This window comes from Coptis chinensis, chromosome 3 (genome assembly GCF_015680905.1).
Source record: "Coptis chinensis isolate HL-2020 chromosome 3, ASM1568090v1, whole genome shotgun sequence".
Lineage (NCBI taxonomy): Eukaryota > Viridiplantae > Streptophyta > Magnoliopsida > Ranunculales > Ranunculaceae > Coptis > Coptis chinensis.
Window position 1 is genome coordinate 76910545 of NC_141458.1, and position 17240 is coordinate 76927784.

The 17240-nt window shown below is 35.9% G+C and overlaps 2 pseudogenes across 10 annotated transcripts; one reads left to right on the forward strand and one right to left on the reverse strand.

Annotated features, from left to right (window-relative positions):
- Nucleotides 1-1732: 1732 nt before the first annotated feature.
- Nucleotides 1733-8085, reverse strand: LOC147510896 (pentatricopeptide repeat-containing protein At1g73400, mitochondrial pseudogene; annotated as a pseudogene). 9 transcript variants are annotated; one of them, XR_015219106.1, is made up of 3 exons: nucleotides 3955-8085; nucleotides 3446-3743; nucleotides 2986-3163 (listed from the first exon to the last, which is right to left on the reverse strand). The product of XR_015219106.1 is annotated as a pentatricopeptide repeat-containing protein At1g73400, mitochondrial pseudogene, transcript variant X9 (transcript). The 9 variants fall into 9 exon arrangements; XR_015219101.1 differs by having other exon boundaries at nucleotides 2986-4115; nucleotides 5798-7347; nucleotides 7625-8084; XR_015219104.1 differs by lacking the exon at nucleotides 2986-3163 and adding an exon at nucleotides 1733-2739 and having other exon boundaries at nucleotides 3446-8085.
- LOC147510897 (heme-binding-like protein At3g10130, chloroplastic) lies at nucleotides 1915-2799 on the forward strand (annotated as a pseudogene). The gene has a single exon (XR_015216022.1). The product of XR_015216022.1 is annotated as a heme-binding-like protein At3g10130, chloroplastic (transcript).
- Nucleotides 8086-17240: the final 9155 nt, after the last annotated feature.

Consider the following 17240-nt stretch of genomic DNA (forward strand, 5'->3'; position numbering starts at 1 on the left):
AAATCTTCAAATTAAAAAGCATTACATTGAATTAATTTTTGAGAGAGAGAGAGCCCAAGTAAAAGAAGATACCTTATTGGCATGAGATCTCTATTTTTCCCATGTCTCTATTTCTATCGATACCAAAATTATGATATCAATATAAAATTTGAGTATCAAAGACCACAACTACAGTTGAGAAAAAAAAAAAACTTGTAAACCATAAGGCTTGAAGCTAAAATCATAATAATGAAATCTAAATAAGTGGTTACTTTCAAATCAAAAGAATTTCTTAGAGGATAATACACACTACGTACACAACCTAAATTTTCAATGAAGATAGCTTACTTGAGAAAAGATAACCATAGTTACGAAATTTTGTTTTCTGATTGGGAAGAGATTTGAGGAAGGAGGAGATCGAGGGTGAGTTTTAAGGTATATATTGGAGTTATTTAAGAGGGATTAAAGGTTGGGTGAACATTTCCATTTCAGGTGTTTTATTACTAATCTTTCGAATATTTGAAGTTCTTAAGGCTTAAGGCTAAGGCCAAGGCCTTAGTCACATTTCTCGCACTCTATTACAAACCTTGATTAAATGACGCATTAAAAACTATACAACCATTACATTTAACGAATTAAACCCAACAGTTACAACTTATTGTATGCTTTTATTCTAATTTTTAATTTTGGCATTTTCACATATTAATGTGCTTTAAAAGACTACTCAAAGGTGTCTCAAAACGATTTTTTTTCCATCTAACACATATCCCTAAGCAATCTCCACCATTTTTTGTCTATCTATTTTGTTTTATTATAATAGATAGAAATGATACTTCAAACATATCAAGTAAATGAGGTGGAAGAATATATCATGTTTTTACACTTATCAAGTTGAGTATTAAGTACCCAAATAATATGAGCAAAGGGAAACTTGGTTTCGATCGTATATAAATTAAAACGGAGAGCTTGACTATTGAGAGCAAATTGATTAAAAGTCAAGCAACTTGTCCCACAAGCTTATCTTTCATTTATTTGACATGGGTAGCGAATATGTATAAAATCAAAGACGGTGGAAAGCTATATATTTTGTTTTTGGTTACTGGTGATGAAGAAGATGAAGTGGTGGTTATTATTTTTTTTTGGGGGTGGGTCGTGGGTGGGTGTTATTTGTCACCAGTGTTATGCACATGAAATGAGTTTATACCTATTTAGTATTACCAACTTTTATTTTTTTTCCTAAATGATATATGTATTTTTCTTTTCTCGCTTATTAGTATTACATGCTCTCAATTTGCTTTAATTTAATATCTCAACTTGTTTGCGATCTCAATCCGTCTGATTTCCATAACCGTGAGCTCATCACATGATTAAGAATTTAACCATTTTGTACATGAACTTTCTCATTTGTCCCTGAATGGTACATAGACTTTTTTTCTCTCGGCTATTAGTACCACGTACTCTTAATTTGCTTACGATTTGGTACCTTAATACATTTATATGACTAAAATATTGTTGTCTTTAATTTTGAAATTGACACTCCTTCACTTAAATTATTAAGTCATCTAACACGTCCTAATAGAGTGAGTCTGACGGTAATTATATATCTTTTTCATCCACCATCCGACCTTTTAGTTAAAAAAAATTTGGTAGTAGTAGTAGTGGATGAAAAAGATACACTTAGTTGCATATTAGAAAAATAAAATAAAATAAGAATAGACATTTTGGTCAGATAAATATCTAAATGTATCAAATCTTAAATAATTGAAGTTCATGGTATTGATAGGCGAGAAAAAAAAATCCGTGTACAAAATAGTTAAAAACTCTTATCCGTTATGAAAATAAGACGGATTGAAACGGCAAACCAGTATTATCAGACCCGGCCCAGTCTGGCAGTTTGACCCGATGAACTGGCAACCCAGTCACCAAATTAGGTGAAAACCGCTTCAACCCGGACGATTTAGTCCGAACTGCCGGGTCACAAATAACGTTAGAAATAATAAAATTTTAGTTGCTACACAAAGATTCGAACCTTTATCTTCGTTTCAGACTTTCAGCCCAAAGAGACACAGAAAGATCGGATCAGTACTTGGAAAGATCACAGTCCAAACTCCAAAATTTCAGCTTCTGAAATCTACCACTGAATATGAGATCCGAAAATATTCCCCTTGTGTTGTAGCCCAAGTCACCTATGATCCTTCCCAGACTAAAGGAAACCTAGACGGTGGTTTCAGTATTCTGGCCAGTTACATCAGTGTCATTGGACAACCCCAGAATACCAAACCTGAAAAGATAGCAATGACTGCACCTGTTATAACCTCTACAGAATCAGAAACAATAGCCATGACAGCACCTGTGGTCACGAAGAGCACAAGTAGTGGATAATCTAATCAGAAGAAGTTGGTGACAATGCAGTTAGTGCTACCATCCAAGTTTAGCATGGCTGAAGAAGCGCCGAAACCGACTGACGAGAGGGTGGTTATAAAGGAGGGAGGGAGGACTTATGGTGTGATTAAATTTTCAGGAGTGGCAACAGATGCTGTAGTAGAAGAGAAGGTTGGGAAACTAAAGAAGAGCTTGGAGAAAAATGGGTACAAGGTGATTGGAGACTATCTGCTAGCAAGGTATAATCCACCTTGGACATTACCTCCATTGAGGACTAACGAAATCATGATCCCCATTGAGCTGGTGGAGCGTACCTGATGAGTCCGTCTTTCTTTTCTTTCTTTTTGGTCTCTGTAGTTTGCTTTTTATGCTTTGTACCTGTAATTAAAACACTAAAGCCATGCATATACTAGCAGAGTAGCCGTTATCTCTACATAATTTGGAATCATGCATGTCCCCATATTAAAGTTTTCCATGAGGAAACAAGTCCCAGATTGCACACACTGCATGTAACTATAGTATAGCCTAGGGATTCAAATAAAAAAGGTAAGCAGCAATTATGGCCCGACTGGCTTAAGACCGTCACGAGTTTCATGCGAGATGGGCAGTGAATAAGAGAAGAAATACTGATGAAAAAAAAAGACTAAATCAAGGAAGCATAATGTTTGTTACATGAAATCAATTGCAAGTATTGGAACAATCGCAAAGCTATTCATTAATGGTCTACACAAATTCCCCTGTAACTCTGACCCAATTGGTCAGTCCACCAAGCGGCTCATGGAAGGCTGACTGTTAGCTTAACCTATATAAAAGGGTAAGGATAAGAATATTAGGGAGGGTAACAAGTATACTCCTGCCCCAATTTTTCAAAGCTTTAAACAAAGCATCAGTACAACAGCTATACTAGTTAAGAAAATCTCCGGTGTACTGACATAGGGCTCTCCCACCTGTGCAGCCAACTGGCCTGCGTTCATGTATTCCAGAAGATATGATCAAGCTCCTGGAGCCTCTCTTATAAACTTATAAGAAGTGTCAGCAGTCAGATTACATGCTCTACAAACCGATGTAATGCTCAGTTGTGTACCTTATTTTTGAATTTGTTCAATCTTGACTGCAAGGTCCAAGCCATATGGCCACTCCCAAGATGTAGCACTTTAGCTGTTAAATCAGATTCTAACCAGTGATAGCCGCATCTTCTAATAACTACTTTATATACATGCAGTTCATCACTGTATCTTGTTTGAATGCCAATATTTCATCTAAGAACCACTTTGAAAATGTACCTTCATGATCTCTAAAACTGACTCCAATGCCTGCAATCCCAGGGTTGCCTCTGGCACAGATCTTGATCTTTGGTGCAGGAATAGGTCTGAGATGAATGCCTACAGAGTTAAAAACGTCTTTGTAATGATTAGACTTTGAAGAATGGTCAGAAAGCTAAGCAGTAAAAAGAATCTGTCTCATCCCATAGCGCAGAACCGCAAGTAGGGTGTCGAACTTCCTAATAGCATTCATGCCACGCAATTGCTGCATTTCAAAGGTGAATCAACTGGCTCCAAGTCTTGAAGAGTTTAATAGCATTAGATGTCCTACCAGAAACAGAACGTGTTTGAACTTAGCCATGCTCCAGCCCCCTAAAAGTGCTGTGAGAAGCTGCAGTGCAAGAGCATGTGGCCCCGTGATTCTTCACGATTCTTGTACAATTACACCAAGAGGCCATTCTAATTTCATTTTCTTAACTGCTTTATCAGTGGCTGCACAGATGATATTTTAATAAGAATTGACTTGCTTCAAAAAAAAACTCGGTTTCAGCTACAATCATTCTTTAGTACAACAACAACCGCAGTTTTACTGCCCTCGAAGATCCAACTTAAAACAAACTGTAAAAGACACGCAACAACAACAACAAAATAAACATTTCTATTCCAGTAACTGAAAGTGGAACCACATACAATATATGCTACATTTGGACGCATGACTTCCAATTAAGCATTAGAGCAATGGATATTGCAGACATTGGGATAGCCGCAGTATATCCTTTTCTTTTATAGATAAAAGTATGTATTTCAAATTATTATGTCAACAACTGGAGGATGAGATATCCCACATACAAGAGAGAAATAGATAAACCAACAAAAAAATAAAATAAAAAGAAGGAAAGCAAGAGCGCAGAGTGATCCGCACTAAACAAGCTCAAGAAAGAAAACTACCAAAAGGAATGTCCCTTCACTCTGCCCAAATCAACACCTAGGAAGCCACCAGCCCCTTAATTAAAACAACAACCTCCTCGACACATATTTCTGTCCTCGAAATGCCTGCTATTCCTCTCCAACCACAACCCCCACATAATCCCCAGAAGTACTCTATTTCCAGGGTTTGCCTTCCTCGGGAGAATGCACCCTCAAGCCCCAGGACAGCCCAAAATGTTTTACAACCAGACTCCAAATGACAGATTTAATCAGGATACAATATCAATAGATGTACCTAACACAAAATGCATAACTGGAGTCATTTACTATACAAGTTGTTGTAGAGGAGTAGCTTCAAGGAAACACGAGATGTTGAAACCATTTCACTCTAAAATCTTGAACTTATTAAGAGATACCTATAATTATATGTTAAGGGACCATCAGTGGAACGAAGGGAAAACGGAGACAACATTGCACTTTGGAGCCAAATACAGACACCAATTCACCACATTCCGCGCACATCTATGAATTCCAAAATGAATTAAGGGCCAATTTTTTGTGGATATAATCTCCCCAAGATGAAGATCATCCTCATACAAATTCATCTCATTTTAATGTGTCTAACCATGCTAAACATCGTGCCCAAATTTGAAGTTTTATCTAATGGTCCACAATGTTATGATTTCATAACAAGTTTTGACAAAGTTAGACTTCTTTGAATGAGCTGATTTTGGGGGAGCATGTTCTCCATGGTGAGGAGATAATGTCCACAAAAAATCAGCTTTTAATTCATCTTTTAAGTCCACATTTTCTTTGAATGTGTACACAATGTGGGCATAAGAGAACGTGGCTATATCACCCCCCATTAATGCCTCGCATGATAGCCAGTTTATCTAACTATCATGAGAGGTCATAGATTTTCCTACTAAAAAAGACATCATCAAAGCCATTTCAAGTTACAATAGAGGAGAAATACTACACTAAAATTATTCACTTCCCCTGAAATTTAGAGCTACTATATTACCTAGAAGCTCACAGCTGAAAATGAAGTGGAGACTTAAAAGAATCTGTTTGAACTACTCAAACAATTCACCCAAGAGTTGTAGCCCTGAATTGTCCCTAAGACACTACAATGTGTGTTTCAAGTAATATGTTTAGACATGGATGCTATTCTACAAAAGACACTACTGTGCATTTCAAGTAATATATTTAGACACATTACTTTAGTATAGTATGTAAGTTCTTACCAGTAAACAGATACTCAACCAGTAAAATAGCGGTGAAAGTTTGCATATTGGTGGCACAACCGCTTTCTTCATTCCTCAAAAATTTGGAAACAAGGGGAGTTATATCCATAAATGTTGGTTTAGTTTCTTCTTATACTCATACTCCTATGCTTCTGGGTAAGAGCAAAGCGTCTAGCCATGGCAGTGTTGTAAAAGCTCCTCATATGTTCTGAAAGTCTATGGATAGCTTGGAGATCACCAACCGCAGAAAGCTTCATAAGAAATGAGTCAAACTTCCGGTACGGCAATTGCATCCCCTTATTCGCCACATCTTGCAAAAGAAAGCAAGCATCCTTTACATTATTACAAGCAAACAACCCCTCAATCATTACACAGTAAGTTTCGATGTCTCGTGCACAGCCCCTCCTCTCCATCTCATCCCAAGTCTCAAATGCCCCATCTGGCTGGCCGACCTCAAAATACATTGTGATCAGCATATTAAATGTGTGTACACTAGGCACACAACCCACTTCAATGATTCTCAGATAAAGCTTAAGCGCTTCATCTGCCTTCTTGAGGTCACAAAGAACCTTAAGGAAACAGTTATAAGTGACAATATCAGCTGGGTATCCTTTGCTCCCCATATCTTCCAAAAATTTGTAAGCCTCTTCAATCTTTCCTGCTAAACACAATCCTTCAATGAGTTCTTTGTAGGTCGAAACATCAGGAAGGCAACCGCTACTGCTCATATCTGCTATAAGTTTGAAACACTCCTCCATTCTATCACATTGAGCAAGAGCAACAATCATGATTGCGTAAGTCTTAGCTGTGGGTGATGACATTGTTGAACCTCGAGTCCTCATGAACTCAAAGAGAGCAACTGCCTCGGACACCATCCCAGCGTTGCAGAATGTGTCTATGGCAGTAGTATAAGTAAAATTATCAGGGGTATGACCCAATTTGATCATTTCTTCCAATACTTGCATTCCTCTCGTAGGATTTCTTACCCTACACCACCCAAAGAACAAGATATTATATGTGTTTGCGTCTGGCTTCACCCTGGTCTTAACCTTTTGAAACATGCCTTGGGATTCTTCAACTAAACAACATTTGCACATAGAATCTAACAACAAATTAAACGCATTGATCTCCGGCTGAGTCTTTACCCTTATTTTCTTCTTGTGTGTAAATTTCTGAAGATGTACCAGATGTTTTTCCGTATATTTCCTCAATATAACAAGAAGCACATCAACAGGCACCGTATTCTTGTCATTTCTCTTCATATAATCAAGTAAATCACAAACTATTCAAAACTGTTTTACCTTATACTTTGTGCTGGACAATATATCAATCATCTCATTAAATGTCTGAGGTTGATGTGCATAGTTTTCTTGATGGTAAAAAATCTAAACGCAATCTTTTCCTCGAAATGAAGTTTCCGAAGCACCTCGTTGACCAATTCCGTAGTTAATTTTACACCAACCAAATCAAGAGCCCCATCCGCTTACAATTGTCCATAATAGTTTCATAAACCTTATCCAAACCAACGCAATTCTCCTCTGTCGAAGTTTCTAAGCAAAATGAGGTTGAAGAACAATAAGGGGCAGTCTTTAAATGTTGAAAAGAATCTGATTTAGATGAAATGATGAGATTTGGAACAAAGGGCATTCGGTAATAAGATGATATTAATAGTTCCAAATGGGCATTTGAAGAAAAGACTCTTGTCGACGAAACGGGGGTTGTTATAAATGAGCCTATATTTCTAAATGATGTAGAACAGCATATGATACATGAACGCTTAACTACTGAAATGAATAGAGATTTAAACATTGAGATAACAAAAATTACCTGGCAATGAGTGAAGAAGATTAGTTAAAGTATTGTCTCTTCTATTCTTTATATTTGGGCTATATATATATACGGAAAAAAAAGGTAGTAGAATAATGAAAAATTAAATTGAACCCACGTTATGGTTCGGATTTAAAACACTCTGATCTCAACTTGGTCAATCTTTTTTTTTTTGGAGAACTAAAATTCAATTATTGGTCATATGTTTGATTGTGAAAAAGATAATTGGTTCAACAGATAGTGAAAATAATGATTCTAAACAATAAAAAAAAATGGGTTGGACGGTTACATGTGTTGATATTTGCGTGAGTTTGGGTTCACTCATTGATTACAGATAAATAATTTCAATTCCCTCCAATATCCCGAGTTTTCGGTGGAACCTTATCAAACACGAATACACGATAAAGAAATTGTACGTTTAACCAAATGTTTCATAATTTAAGTTTCGTAATCTGGCTAACTTAACTGAGAAATCTCATATGATTGACTAGTTCTTATACATGTGTACTACGAAGAATCATATATATAGTCCGGCTGTTAAAAGGATCTTAAATAAGAACTAAATTTAAAACACCCACAACTTCACCTACAAAATATGATTTAAAGCCTAATTTTTTGTGCATATGATCTACAAATCATAACAAACATCTCTACAAAAATTCAATTCATTTGACAATTTTTAATATTGGCAAAAGATAATTGCAAAAACTAGATATTTTGGACCTTTATATATTTTTTCAAAAGTGAAAAACAATTTTATCTAAGTTAGAGGATATCAAACGAGTTGAATTTTTGTAGAGATGTTCGTTATGGTTAGTAGATCACATGCACAAAAATTAGATTTTAAATCATTTGTAGGTAAAAATTGTTTGTTTTAGATTTAATCTTTATTAAGGTCCCTTTAGGAGCGGTATTTGATATATATATATATTATATATATATATATATATATATATATATATATATATATATATATATATATATATATATATATATATATATATATATATATATATATATATATATATATAGTTATTAGTTTAATTTAATTTGAGTCGTTCTTTACATAATTCCCCAATCTATTTTAGTAGAATACTAGTTTGCTTTTGGCATCGTTACATCTCAAACGTTAAGCGAAGGGGAGGTATCATATGGACAAAAAGTGTTTGGTTGGTTTTGGTTTGTTTGTCATCATCTCTTCTATTGCACTTTCGGTCCTCTTCCTCTCCCAAACGCACTCTCAATCTGGATTGTCATTCTCCATAAAACTTGAATTGAATCGCTTAGCAAGATATAGTTAGTTTGGCACCCAAATTGTGCACTCTGAAATGATATGTGCATGAAACTATGAAATAAAGCATGCATGTGATACGTGACAGACAACAAAATACAAATTTTGATGTTGATGAATGATTATCCAAAAAACAATAATCTCATTTTGAGTTAGATTATATGTCTTTATGGATATTTTTAGTTACATGAGATGATGAGAATACCGAATTATAGTAGAATGTTACGAGGCACACTATGTGTCATCAAAAAAAAAAATTGAAATTGATTTGCCCTTAAACGTGTGTTCAGGTTTACAACCTACACTTTTCACTTTGATTATGTAGTTCATCTGATTAGAGAGAAACAAATATCGTTTCCAGCCAACGGCGGGACCACCCAACCCTTTTGAACTGATCCAAAGAGCAAGAAATTTTACAAATGAGCTCATCCGGGTGCATTCAACTACCACCATATATGCACCAGCCGTATCAACTATTGCTATTTCTTGGCAATCACCCCCTCCGCCGTACCTAAAATTCAATGTGGATAGATCGTCTTATGGTAATCTAGGCCCCTCTGGAGCGGTTAGTTGCCTGTACTGTTTTGGAATAATGATGGTGAAAGATTTTCTAGGGATTCGCCACACCAATCTCTAGAGGATCAACTCTACTAGCTGAAACAACCGCTTTGAGAACCAGTTTATATTTAGCTCATAAGCTAAACATGGCAAATGTGATCTTCGAGACTGACTCACAATATCTGTATAACTGCATTGAGGATTTCTCACCACATTCCTTGGGAGATTCAATCGGATCATTTATCACCGGACATCAAGGAGCTACTAGCAAATAAAACACAAGTTTTGAATTTAGTTGGAGCTATAGAGAGAGCAATTTTGTGGTCTAGACAAGTTTGCAAAATTTGGTTGATCAATCGGCTTCTTTCGATCATAATTGGTGGATAAATCATATTCCCATTAAACAGGAACTACCAAAGAGTTGTCTCACACTTACAATTTGGGATATACCTCATTATGGTGCAATATGTTTCGACCCCCACCTACGTGGCATCCATTGGTAGGGATTTCTATTTTATTCATTTAATCGACAGGGCTAAAGCCCAATTTGCAATACCATGGATCAATGTAATGAGGCCCATTAACTCATGTGTCTAAACATATTTTGAACCTTAGCCACATGGTTTGCCACTAATGTACATTGATTTATGTCCGATTCATTTCTTATTAAAGAGATAATTATCGGTTGAAAGTTATAGTCTATCACAATTATTCAAAGCAAGCTACAAGATTATAGCGAGCTACAAGGACTCTCTACTATACCTATATAAATACCAAACTATTTTTCATTAAAAGAACTACGTTCTTGAGACTTGATCCCATTGATAATTTGGGTGCGTAGGGCAACCACAAGGTACGATCTCATCATTCCCCGATCACCATTATTTTTCTAAATTACTTGTCTACGTTCTTTCGCCTCTTTTATCAACACTTTGATGTTTTGATCATATTTGGCCTAAAAAACATAATTGGCGCCGCCTATGGTTCTTATGCAAAAAAAATAAACGATCACGTTCTACAAAAGTTATGGCGAAATAGTCTTCGACGAGCCCTAAGTTCTCGATGCATTTACTAACGATCATCGCGAATATGCGGTTCCAGTCAACGGCAGTATCGCGACTACTCCTCCTATTCCTTTTTCAACATCCGATTGCATAAATTGTACCCGACTACCATTCCACCGATTTGTTCCAAATTATTCAAAGACGAAGTTATTACCTCGGCGATTCTTCGTCATCTATTTGCGGATAATGTCCATCATATGTCTCGAGGCATTCTTGTATTGAAAAAATATTACGGGCCTTGTTTCATCTTTGTCGGGCGTCTTAAGCTTATTTCAAAGAAGGAGTAGTCGAAGTTTATATTTGTCGAATATCCATTAAACATTTTGAAAGTTTTTTAATTAGAACGCTTGAATCGATCGAGTCGCATAATGGAAAAGTTATCTTAACATTTACAACATTGTCTCTAACACTCATACAATTAAACGAGACAAACTTTGGTTTTCGCTAATGGTTTCGATTTTCTTATTGATAATATTCCTATGTCGAAGCATTTTCGATAAAGGAAAACATCAATCTCTAATTGTCATTACCTCGGGTGATGACTTGAAATATTTATCGGATATATCAGCTAATTGCTAGATTTACACCGATAGTTCACATAATAAGTCCGCCTCCGGTCTTGTTTGTGTCATCTTGAAGCTGAATGAAGACATAATTGAGAGGTCTCTACATTGGGGATTTGACGCGTCAAATAATATGGTCGAGTCCCTGTCATTTGTGGTATAACGCAACAACTCTTCATTTGAGGCGACTAAGTTCTGAATAATTATTCTAAGTTAGTCGTTAGCCAATTTGAATGATAATATCGCTGGCTCGCAATGATAGAATGGACGTTTATTTAGACTTCGTTCAATGAATTGCATGAAATTTTACATCTATCATAGGCATCATGCGATTATCCGCGTTATGATGTAAGGCATCGATTCTATCACATACTTATCCGTGGAAAATCAAGTCGCCATCGTTGTTATGATAACACTTTGGATTAACCACTTATCATTTTGTAAGATGATTCCAACAGCTTGATTAATCGATAATGTCTCCGATTATCTACCGACCATCACGATCATGCGGTGACGATAATTGCGGGAAATTCGATGACTAAAAACTCTATCACAAAAAGACAAGTCTCAATCTATCCTTTGTTGTTTAGGCGAGCGAACAATTTACTAGGCCTCGAAGGAATTCATTCAGACTATGTTGAACACCACTCCCGGGCTGAAGTCTCACATAGCAATGACCCAATGGTATTGGTGGTCGTACATGCCAAAGGATGTTAAAGCGTTTGTCAGAAGTGTGTGCCTTGTCAAACACATGATATATGATATGGATCAACTTCCCGTAATGGCGTCATCCAATCCATAAACCTTGGTCATTTTGCGAAATGGGGCATTGACATTGTTGGTTTATTTCCGACAACCCCCGGCGGTGTTCGTTTCGCTCGTCACAACAAATTATTTTACTAAATGAGCGGACAAAATTAACAAGTTGAACGAAAACCACGAAGTTCTAATGTTATAATTTTGTTTCCATCCTCCAACGTTACTATCGCTCCGACAAAAATTTGACGAAATTACCACGTTTAAATTGATAGAATTGTCTAAGTTGAACGCTTTTACGCCGCTTAGTCGTTATTATCGCTATTAATAAAATCGACGAAATTACCCGCGTTTAATTTCGATTGGCCTAAAACAGCTATTTGATTGCTCTCTTAGTCGTTACTATCGCTATTACAAAAAATCGGCCGAAATTACCGCGTTTAATTTAATTGACTAAAAGTTGAACGCTTTTACGTAGGAGCGATAACAATTTACTAGGCTTAGTCATTACTATCGCTACGACAAAATCGGACGACGTTATCACGTTTAGCTTTGTAATTGCGTCATCTAAGTTTGAACGTGACATTTTACGCTAGTTCGTTACTATCTTTAAACGATAAAATCGACGGTTACGGCGTTTAGTTTCTTCGTCGATCATCGATCCTAAGTTTGAAGCTTTTTTACGCTTCGTTTAGTTCGTTTTTATTATCGCTACAACAAAATCGGCGACGACGGTTACCATGTTTAATTTCAAATCGGCAAAATTCTAAGTTGAAAACGCTTTTATGCTCGCTTAAGTCGTTATTATCGCTACAACAAAATCGGCTTAAATTACCACGTTTAATTTCGTTAGTCTAAGCTAAACGTTTTTACGCTCACTTAGTCGTTACTATCACTACAACAAAATCTGGCGAAATTACCACGTTTAATTTCGTCAGTCTAAGTTGAACGCTTTTTTCCGCTTAGTCGTTACTATCGCTACAACAAAATCGGGCGAAATTACCACGCGTTTAATTTCGATGGATTAGTTGAACGCTTTTACGCCGCTTAGTCGCGTTATTATCGCATAACAAAATCGGCGGCGAAATTACCACGTTTAATTTTCGGTTAGATTCTAAGTTGAACGTTGTTTAATTTCGCCGCTTAGTCGTACTATCGCTCCGACAAAATCCGATGAAATTACCACGTTTAATTTCGACAAACTAAGTTGAACGCAAAAGCAAATTACGCTTTAGTCGCATACTTATCGCTCGACAAAATCCGATGAAATTACCACGTTTAATTTTCGGATCCTAAGTTATATTTATTGCGGCGTTTTCGCTTAGTCATATTATCATTCACGACAAAATCGGCGAACTTACCACATTTAATTTTGTCGGTCTAAATTGAACGATTTTTACGCCGCGCTTAATCGGTTACTTTTCGGCTTATGTCAACATCGATGAAGTTACCCGTTTCATTTTGTCGGATTCTGGCGTTGAGCATTTTTTCACTCAATCTAATTTTGCAAGCTTAAAGTTAGCATTGGGGGCGTCTCGTTCTATTTCATTTCAACTACATAAATCTACAACATTGTCAGTTTTCCGCAGGTATGTTATCTGACACAACAACAATATTCAATAGCAAACCCATTTTTATTTTTATTTTTCATCAAAAGAAGTTTTAGCTCTATGATATTACATTCACACAATTACCTAATCAATTGTCTATGTCAATTGTCTTACGGTTGTTCGATTAAATCTTTATTTTCTTCTTCGAAATCTGCATTCGCTTCGCTTAGCGCTTTCGGTTAACTATTTTCTGCACTCATTCTTTTTTCTAAGGCATTGTGCCACTCTTTCTCAACGAAACTTCTGTTAGCTTCTTTAATTCTTCTACGATATTTATTGATATTTTTCTGTGCTAAACTTTTCTCCGTCGACTCTTTATGAATATAATTTGCTCGTAATACTGCCGTTTCTCCGTGCGGCGAGAATTCACATTACGTCAACTGTTTTCGCGAAAACTTTATCCAGCTTCATTATTTTTTCTAAGGCATTAATTCGAACTTTCTGAGCGTAACTTTCCGAGTTAATCTTTCCGTTAGCTTCATTATTTTTTCTAAGGTATTGTGTCGATCTTTCTACGAAAAAATTTCCGAGCGAAAATTTTCGTCAGTTTCATTATTTTTTTCTAAGGCATTGTGCTAATCTTTCTATGATAAATTTTCCTAGCAATAATTTTAGTCAGCTTCGTTATTTTTTCTAAGGCATTCTGCTAATTTTTCTACGAGAAATTTTTCGAGCGAAAATTTTCGACAGCTTTGTTATTTTTTCTAAGGCATTGTGCCGATCTTTCTCCGAAAAATTTTCCGAGCAAAATTTTTTGTCAGCTTCATTATTTTTTCTATGGCATTATGCCAACCTTTCTCCAAAAAAATTTCTGAGCGAAATTTTTTGTCAGCTTCATTATTTTTTCCAAGGCATTGTTCCGATCTTTCTACGAGAAATTTTCCGAAAGCAACAAATTTCAACAGCTTCATGACGGTCTTTCTAAGCGAAAATTTTCTCCGCTCGACACTTTTCTTCGTAGACTTTTCATCAATATCTTACCCCCGTATAATAGTCATTTCTACCTGCGGCAAATTTAAAAAAAAAAAAACTAACTTTTCATCAGATCAGTTCTTCCTACCAAAGTCAACAAGTAAACAATCATATTAACTAAAAGCAAGCTAGACACTAGATCAGAACAGAAGCCATCATAAAACATGTTTTCTTTCACACAATTCCCTTCACAGACCGAATTGTATTATGCTAGCCTTTTTCCACAATGGCCACTACATTAATATTAGTTAGATCGATTCCCACTGATATCATACCCGTCTGGCTCCGTACCGTACCAAGGTTCAACACCTGCTACTCCCTCGATTCTCTTTCGAACACACTATCACGATCAAGGACTACAATGGACTCAATCGTAACGAACTTTACGAAGCTGCAGAATTATTTTTTAGCACGAAAATCACCCCTTCTATTGAGAAACTTATAGTAAGCAAATCATCTAGAGAAAAAGGACTCACAGTTTGGGTTGATGAAGGTGAAGAGATCATTGACGTTTTCGAAAACATTCAAGTCAAGTGGAAGTTTATCCGTTCTAAGAACAAAACTCAATCAGAAAATTCCATACTAGATTCAATCAATTCTTTTTCACACTATACGACGTAGCATGTGGACCAGACTTCAAGATTTTCCTCTTGGCAATTGTTTTCCTATGGACGTTGTCAGTAATTGGATCTATTTCACCATGATGAATCTTCTATGTCTTGGCTTCCTCTGTATTGGAACTCTGCCCGCTTTGTATAAGAGGTATGAGCGCGAAGTCGGTTATCTTGCTGGAACAAGAACTCAGGATATTCGAAAACTCTACAAGAAATTGGATTCAAGGGTTCTTAACAAAATCCCAAGAGGGCCGGTGAAGGAGAAGAAATTCAAATGAACTTGCACTAAAGCTTTACTCAAACTCACTGATAGTTCAAGGAAGGATACGACTTTGTGACTGACTTTCTCAAATCAGTCCAAAAAGTATTAATAGATTGAAAAGAGTCCAATTGGGGCAATATCAATCGATCTGATTGTTCTACTAACATTTTCCTTTTCGTTGTCTGTGCATAAACCACCGATTCGAAACTTGATTCCTCATCGCGATCTTTGCCTTGCCCGCCATATCGCTCACCCTTGTATATCTTTCTCTACTTAGTTTTTTTTTTTCCGTCTCTTGTTTTTGCATTATGGAGTTTAGGATAAAGCACTTATATAATATTTCTTAGATCTAGTTTTACATTGCTGGTTGGATTCTTATCTAATCCAAACTCTTATCTATTCCGAACTCTTATCTAATCCGAACGCTTATCTAAATCGAAGTTGGTATCAAGTTTAGTCGCTAAAGTCTTCACTTTCGAATCCAATTCGTCTTTAATGTCTTTTTCTTCCTATTATTACTAAACTGCCGCTACTTTTAATTTTAAACTGTCTAATCTTAATATAAATCTCCCACTGTCTAATCCTAATATAAATTAATTTTATTATTACGTAATTATTTCGATACAATTTTTGCCATAAATTTCTTTTGAAATTTTTTCTGTGCCGCCCATTTCACTTCTCACTTCAGCCTTCTTTCATTTAACTACATTGCATCTCATATAAGTTAGTTTGACATTTTTTTGTTAACAATAATTCATGAATTTTTTCCGACAGTCCATTTTCATATCGTTTAACTTCACACACTCCCTGGTTATTCATTCCATTTATTCTTTTCTCATTACTTTTGCTCATTGATTTTCTTTTATCTTCTTTGCCATATAAACTTTGTTCACATGCCAAAGAGGGGGCGGTGTTTCGACCCCCACCTACGTGGCAAACGTCTATTGGTAGGGATTTCTATTTTATTCATTTAATCGACAGGGCTAAAGCTCAATCTGCAATATCATGGATCAATGTACATGCCCATTAACTCATGTGTTGAAGGCTGAACCTTAGCCACATGGCTTGCCACTAATGTACATTGATTTATGTCCAGATTCATTTCTTATCAAAGAGATAATTATCAGTTAAAAGTTATAGTCTATCACAATTACTCAAGCTACAAGATTACTTGAGCTACAAGGACTCTCTACTCTACCTATATAAATACCAAACTATTTTTCATTCAGAACTACGTTCTTGAGACTTGATCCCATTGATAATTTGGGTACGTAGGCAACCACAAGGTACAGTCTCATCATTCTCCCGATCACCATCATTTTTCTAAATTACTTGTCTACGTTCTTCGTCTATTTTATCAACACTTGATGTTTTGATCATATTTGGTCGAAACACAATACAACACCTATTTTTGTGTCTGCTTTACTGTTTAATGACAAAACTGCGATATGTACATTTAGAGACATAAGATAAATAAATTGCAATTACCAAAAAAAAACCTACACAGTGTAGCTACATGGTATATTAGTTTCAGAGAACAAGTTGTTATAGAAGATGTTACGTTCACATAATTGTCCAATACTTGGAGTGATAACATATACACAATACTTCCATAGATAACTATGTAAGATTTGGTGGAGGCGTGGAGCTATTACGATATATATATTATTTGATCAGCTGATAGTAAATGTCGCCAATAACACTTTCATGGGAGATTGATACTGTCACAGCTCGAATTTCTAAACAATTAAAATAATGAATATTTGAAATATAAATATCTCAAACATCACTATATTCAATTGTCTAAAAACCCAGGCTATGACGGGGGGATACAACACATGTCAAAACCTAAAACCCACATCACAACAGGATCAACTTAACCACAAATAAACTCCAAATTCCTCAACTATCACTTTATTAAAAACT